Here is a 7,028-nt window from a genome sequence, read left to right on the forward strand (position 1 = left end):
AAAAGCTAACATAAGCAGTAGCATTTACAAATAACAGCATATCTAAAAGTATGAGACAAACAAAAAACATAGGCCTACCATTAAAACAGGTTCTGCACAATCCTCTTCAATATCCTCTGCTTCTCAATTGGGCTCAAACTGATAAGCGATATTAACAACGTCGTTGTTTACAATACAAACGATGCACATGCCGCTGAGGTGAGGGGCGGGACGCTTAGAGACCGCACTAGAGACGGTTGAGCCAATCACAACACACTGGGCTAGCTAACCAATCAGAGCCCATCGCCTATTTCTGAGGGAGGGGCTTCATAAAAGCATGAAATTGATCAGAGCGTTTCTCAGAGGAGGGACAGAGTGGTGTGGAATAAAGGTAAATTATGTGAAAAATAATGCATTTTAAAAAATACGAAGCATTAACACATGTTAGACTGCACCCCATAAACACAATCAAGCCTAGAAAAAAAAACAGTGAACCACCCCTTTAAGATAACCTTCAAACACTATTCTTGGAGGAAGAACACCTGTAAGGCTATTGCATTTTCTTTTCACTAAATCTAGTATCTGTTCCATGTTTGATGTTATGCGAGGTTCTTGATGTTTTTTTATGTCTGATAGCTCTTGGCGTTCATCTCAAGGCGTAACTCGTGATTCTCACTCAACTCCCTCAGCTCTTCTCGTCCTAATCACGCATTTCTGCATCTTTCCAGATGCCTGTGATTACTTTGTGACAATTCAGGCTGATTCTTGCTAATAAATTGTGATGTAATACCCTGGAATTTCTTTGTTTCAGTAAATATAGGCGTATCTCTATGGAGCTTTGACATTTTATAGGTTTCAGTACCATGGGCGGTGTAGCCTAGTGGTTAAAGATCTGTGTTTGGGCAATTTGCCTCTTATTTGAGCTCGAAATCACTCAATCAGTGACAAGTCAACTCTGCTGTTGCATCTGTTCCAATTTACAGCAAGTCAAACGTGAATACAGCTTGAGATACAAAGATCATTTTGATCTCTAATAGGGTGAGGCGGTGATGTTTCTTTACTCCATCCGTGAAATGCATGACGTCCCATCGATTTCTGAGAATGTCCTTCTCTCTTCTTGTGTAATGACAACTTTGATGGCAGGTTCAAGATTTTTGTTTCATGCTGACACTCAGGTGATGGTGGGACAAGTGTTTTTTTTTTTAATGCAGCTACATTGGTTGACTGGTCCAGCCTGCCACGGATGGGACGTCCTTCCCCTGACCGCACTGCTGACTCCCCCTCAGAAATGAGCACGGAGGGTGGAGAAGCTCTCTGCTGCTCTGCTTTCATCTAAGAATGCTCTAATGATCAAGAAGACAGCACTGGCTCTGGACATGATTGAGAGAGATGGATGCTGCAATGGCGAATTCGTTGAAGAAACAGAATGAGGTTGGGTAACAAGGAAGCAGTTTATGTCTGCCGATGTATCAGATGTATGATTGAGGATCACCTTGTGCATTAAAGGACTTTAAACTCACCATGAAATCAAATTGGGCAATTCCTTTTTTTATGGAATGTTGCAGTTATAAATACATAAATTATAAATTTTACATTTTTGTGCCCGCCCTTTTGCAACAACACCCATTCTCCGATGGCATGTATACAGATGCGAAGGTTGGACAAAGAGGTTGTCCAAAAGCCAGGCGAATTTCAATCAATTCCTTTCAGCAATCCGTCAGTCACATGAGATCACAGCAGTAAGAAAATGACAACACTATCTACCATCCAATGGATTTCCCCTTTTTTCTTGTTTGGGAGTATAAAAGTAGTTTTAATGCAGTAATTAAGCCTTGTAATGCTCCTTATAATGCATTTTATGATCTCATGAATAATTGTAACCACAGTCAAAATACATTATAATACTTATCTATACATTGTTAAACCTTTAGAAAATAAAATGCATTATAACATGACAAACAAACCTTTAAATATTATAATGCATTTTAACTTGGGTTACAATTATTTATGAAATGCTGTAATGCATGAAAAACTATTTCCTTACTTTTTTACTTATTATACTTATACTTTCCTTACTTGTAAAATTGCATTAACTGAAATAAAATATAAAAAAGCTAGTTGCTATGGCAACATTTCTCGTTTTTGTTTAGTTTTAAGTACTAAAATATTTAAAAGTACTAAAATAAGTACTAAAATTAACATGTAAAATACATTTATTCAGGAATTAATTTTATTTATTGAAAACTGTTTAAAAACATATGAACGAATGAGGAAAAGTGTTGCAAATTTAGCCTAAATTAAGCTGTCACTCAGTAGAGGCAAATTGACGTGTTAAAAACCATAGATATCAATATACATATGTATGCATTAGCAGCTGCTCATATGAACCACTCTTTGTAAGCTGTTTGCCATATTGGAAAGGTAAAAGTAAGTCCGTGAACTCTTGAGAGCAAGCTGGCTGCAAACTAGTTACTCATAAGTATGAATATCTGTAAGTCTTTCGCAGTTAATTGTGACAGTATTTAGTTTATCACTGATGTAAGATAATTCTGCATATGGCAAATAAAAAAGTATATTGGTTAAAGCTCCTATAAATCTTAATCTTCAGACAACCCTTCCTTAGAAATACATTGTTCTTACAACCATTGGCTGCACAATGTTGAAAATTCATTTTAAAAACTTATGAAAATAATGAAAATTCATTGTTTTGTTAGTGTGAGTGATTAGCAGCGTCTGAAATGTTGTAGTTCCCAATGCCTTGATGTGTCTGAAACGCTCAAATGAGGTATGCTAGTTATGCTAGACTAACCTTGTACTTTGTTAAATATTATTGTATTGTAGTTTTCATAGCCGGAAATATGGGATTTGTGCAACTAATGCTTTTTAAAATGTAATGGGACATTCAGTATACTGTATTCATTACAGGAACATTCCCCTGTAACTGCCTGAGGTACTTTTCAGTAGTCTCTCTCAGTAGTCATGTCAAAGCAGTAACTAAATCAGCATACTATCATCTCAAAAACATTGCAAGAATTAGATGTTTTGTTTCCAGTCAAGACTTGGAGAAACTTGTTCATGCCTTTATCACCAGCAGGGTGGACTATTGTAATGGTCTCCTCACCGGCCTTCCCAAGAAGACTATTAGACAGCTGCAGCTCATCCAGAACGCTGCTGCCAGGATTCTGACTAGAACCAGAAAATCTGAGCATATCACACCAGTCCTCAGGTCCTTACACTGGCTTCCAGTTATATTTAGGATTAATTTGAAAGTACTTTTACTCGTTTATAAATTACTCAATGGCCTAGGACCTACATACATTGCAGATAAGCTCACTGAATATAAACCTAACAGACCACTCAGATCATTAGGATCGAGTCAGTTAGAAATACCAAGGGTTCACACAAAACAACGGGAGACCGCTTTTAGCTATTATGCCGCTCGCAGTTGGAATCAGCTTCCAGAAGAGATCAGATGTGCTAAAACATTAGCCACATTTAAATCTAAACTCAAAACTCATCTGTTTAGCTGTGCATTTATTGAATGATCACTGTGCTACGCCCGAACTGATTGCACTGTATTTTATATATAATCATTTCCTATTTTTAACTTGTTTTATTTTTAAATCATTTTAAAAGTTTTTAAATTCCTTGTTTTATTGTTGTGATTATTTTTTATGATTATTTTACTTCCTTTTATGTAAAGCACTTTGAATTACCATCGTGTATGAAATGTGCTATATAAATAAACTTGCCTTGCCTTTTTGTTCAGGTGCATTCTTGGCTCATGGCTTGCTTCCTGTAGGCATCAAACCAGCAAGCTTCTTTTTACCAGCCACACAGGCCAGGTAGATGTAGAGGTAACAGATTTGTTGTTTGTGATAGTCCAAGTGAATAGACATGCAGTGTGCTTGATCGGAATGATCCCTGTGCCAAGAGTAGACATTTCTTTAAATAGAGCAATAGGATGTCTGCATTAAACATTGTGTTCCTGATGCCACACATGCCAGAGTGCGTTATAAAACATGTTAGTGTGAGGAGAAACATTAGCAGCATTAGGGTGTAATTTTTCTGTGTTCAGGAGTGGTAATGATTTGTTAAAGCCTGTGAAAAACAAACAAGGTCGTGTTATCTGTCCTTGCTCTGTGATTGCAGCTGCTGGCCGCCAAACAGAAGGCCTTCCATCTCCTTCCAGAGTAATTAGTGTTTGCTAAATGTTGCACGGCTGCCTGAATTACCACGTTATATAGCTGATGAAAGTCATTTCAGCTGTGCTTATTTTCCTACCTTTAGAATTAATACTGTCGTGCAGTTGTTTTATTGCAGTGTATAGCTAGAAACTCACGACACATTTAGCAACGCTCTTTTTCTCAGGTTTAGGCCCCGTCCTAAATAGCGCATATTATATGTACTTGTGGTGTTATGGTCTTTCATTGGCTATCACATGTCTATGAAGTACACTAGACTATGGGGACTTTGGGGTCATCATAGTGCAGACTTGGAAATCCAGTCATTTCAATAGAAATCAATGCTATGAGGAATTTCCTGTGAAAGCGAAAGATTGCCCTATGCAGATTACACAACTGTTTCAAGTTGGTCAAGGAGTTTCATCACGTTGACCAACAGAAAGTCATTTGGTTTGAAAGTGACTTCTGTGTGTGGTGACAAAAGACCTTTTTGTATGTGAAATTTCGTTGATATTTTGCAAGTACGGCTGTACCTTTAGGATTATATATGAGACTTTAGAGAGCTAATGCAAACTTTTCTCAGATCTTAAAGGCTGTGACACACCAAGTCAACCGTCAGCCGTCGGACAAAAGCTGGGCCATCATTGAGCATCTGTCAGCCTAGTTTTTGGGATGTGTTATACACCAATGGCACTAGTCATCTAATTGGCTCATTAGCTTAGCAAACCAGTGATTGAGAAGAAAACGAAAGTGAGCAAATGATGAAGATTGTTCAAGTGCTTTTTTTCGGCTAAGATACAGGTGACGTGACAGCACAGTTCATCGCTGCTAGTTCTTTGATGTCACTTAGTTGTTTCACAGGCTTAAAATGTATGGCAGCAGCCGTATTCCACTTGTCTTATCGTAGTCTATTGGCAAACTCTTTTATACAACAACCTCCCGTAGATCTAACTCCCTCTGGGGCTACAGGCTGTTTGGATGGAGACCACATGCAGATTACGTGCATCACTTTGAGAGCATGCAAAGCAGTACAGCTCTCTTAGAACGCAGACAGCCAGCCAGCACCAGCAAAGGTCACTTTGAATGGCATGTAGACTTACTTGAGCTTTATATGCTTTGCATGAAAGGGATTTCTTTCCTCTGTGGTATGCTACTCAATTTCTGCACAGCCATCATTGACTGATGTTTCAGAAGTACTGCCTGAATAGATAAACCTTGACTTTCAGAAAAATAATGTGTAAAAAATGTACTTTTAGGGGTAAAAGCGCTAGTAGCCTTAGAGGGACGTCTTTGTACCTACCCCTAAAATGTGCATACTAGTATCTTAGTAAAATGTCACCTTAAGGTACTACTATGAACCGTTCAGGGGTAGATAAAGTACAAAACTGTTTCTTTGAGGATATCATCCCAGTGACGAACTGTCATGCCCCTAAGAGTACAATTTTTAGCACATTTTTTTCCTGAGTGTCACTTATTCTCTCTGTATCTTCTATATACATCCTGAAGAGATATAAATGAAAGTGGATGTGGTGACCAAACGGTCAGCTTGTAACCTTGTTCTGCTAGGTTATTTTTATGTTCCATGCCAAAAAGAACGTCTTGAGGGTGAGTAATGGCTAATTTTAGGGGAAATAAGTGCAGTTACATGAGACATTTCACTCAGAGATGTCGTTTTTACAGACTAGATGCAGGGGTGTGGACTCAAGTCACTTGATTCGAGACTTGACTCGGACTCGAGTCCCAAATTTGATGACTTGCGACTCGACTCGAAATAATTAAAGAAGACTTGAGACTCGACTTAGACTTTGACAGCAATGACTCGAGACTTGACTTGGACTTGAGCCCTGTGACTCGGAAAGACTTTATGATCCGATCAAAGTTGTTATAGACGCGTCCCTGCAGTGTGCTTGCGCTTGACTGGCAATAAGCCAGCGACTGCGTTCAGGGAGCGCTGGATAGGTTAGTATAAATTAATGGAGTAATAGCATAATTTACGACAAAAGAACAGAGATAAAAAATAACAAATGACATGATTCGTCTAGTAGCAATCTCCGCTCGTGAAAAGCGCTGCCCTGTCCGTTTGATCGCCGCCCAGCAGACACACGGAGCGGGCATGAGAAACGAGATTTTCAGATTTGTCTTTGTTGTCGATACTAATATAAAATATTTTGGGCTACCCCGCCAAAGTCTATTTTTTTTTTTTTTACTTCTTATGGGGGGTCCCGGATCCCCCCAGCCCCCCTCAATTCGAGCACTGACTATCATTTAAGTTTATGTTATGTTTTTAAAAAGGAAAAAAAAAAGTACCCTCAAAAGATATTTTAAAGTCATATAGCCTAATTGTGTTAAATGAGAAAAGCAAAGAATGACAAAAAGCAAACAAAATGTACTGTAGCTTTAACCCTTAAATGCATTAATGTTTCGCCAATCATTATTACATATTCGGGTCTTTAGCGACCCGGACCTATATATCCAGCACAGATGGACCTCTAACTACTGCAATAGTAAAAAATTATCTTGATATTTTAAGAACAGTTACAGAATAATAAAATAAAGCATATTTCGTTTCCTTTTGAAACTTAAAAGGGTTTAATTTGAGCAGATGATTTTACCATCGCTGTCATCGTCAGAGCGTACTTCCACAGTACATTCAGCATCTGGCTCATATTCACGATCTCAACCATATTCTCAAAACTATTGTTTTCAGTGACTTCATATTCAATATTTGGATCACTGGCAGCTTATTCATCACATCCAGCATCAAATGACAGTGACATTTATATTTCATTGTGTAGTATAGTAATTGCTCTGCAGTAAAGCCATTCAAACCACTTCAATTTTTGCTGATGATATTCGTTTGTTTTA

This window comes from Sinocyclocheilus anshuiensis, unplaced genomic scaffold (assembly GCF_001515605.1).
Source record: "Sinocyclocheilus anshuiensis isolate Anshui unplaced genomic scaffold, SAMN03320099.WGS_v1.1 scaffold234, whole genome shotgun sequence".
Classification (NCBI taxonomy): domain Eukaryota; kingdom Metazoa; phylum Chordata; class Actinopteri; order Cypriniformes; family Cyprinidae; genus Sinocyclocheilus; species Sinocyclocheilus anshuiensis.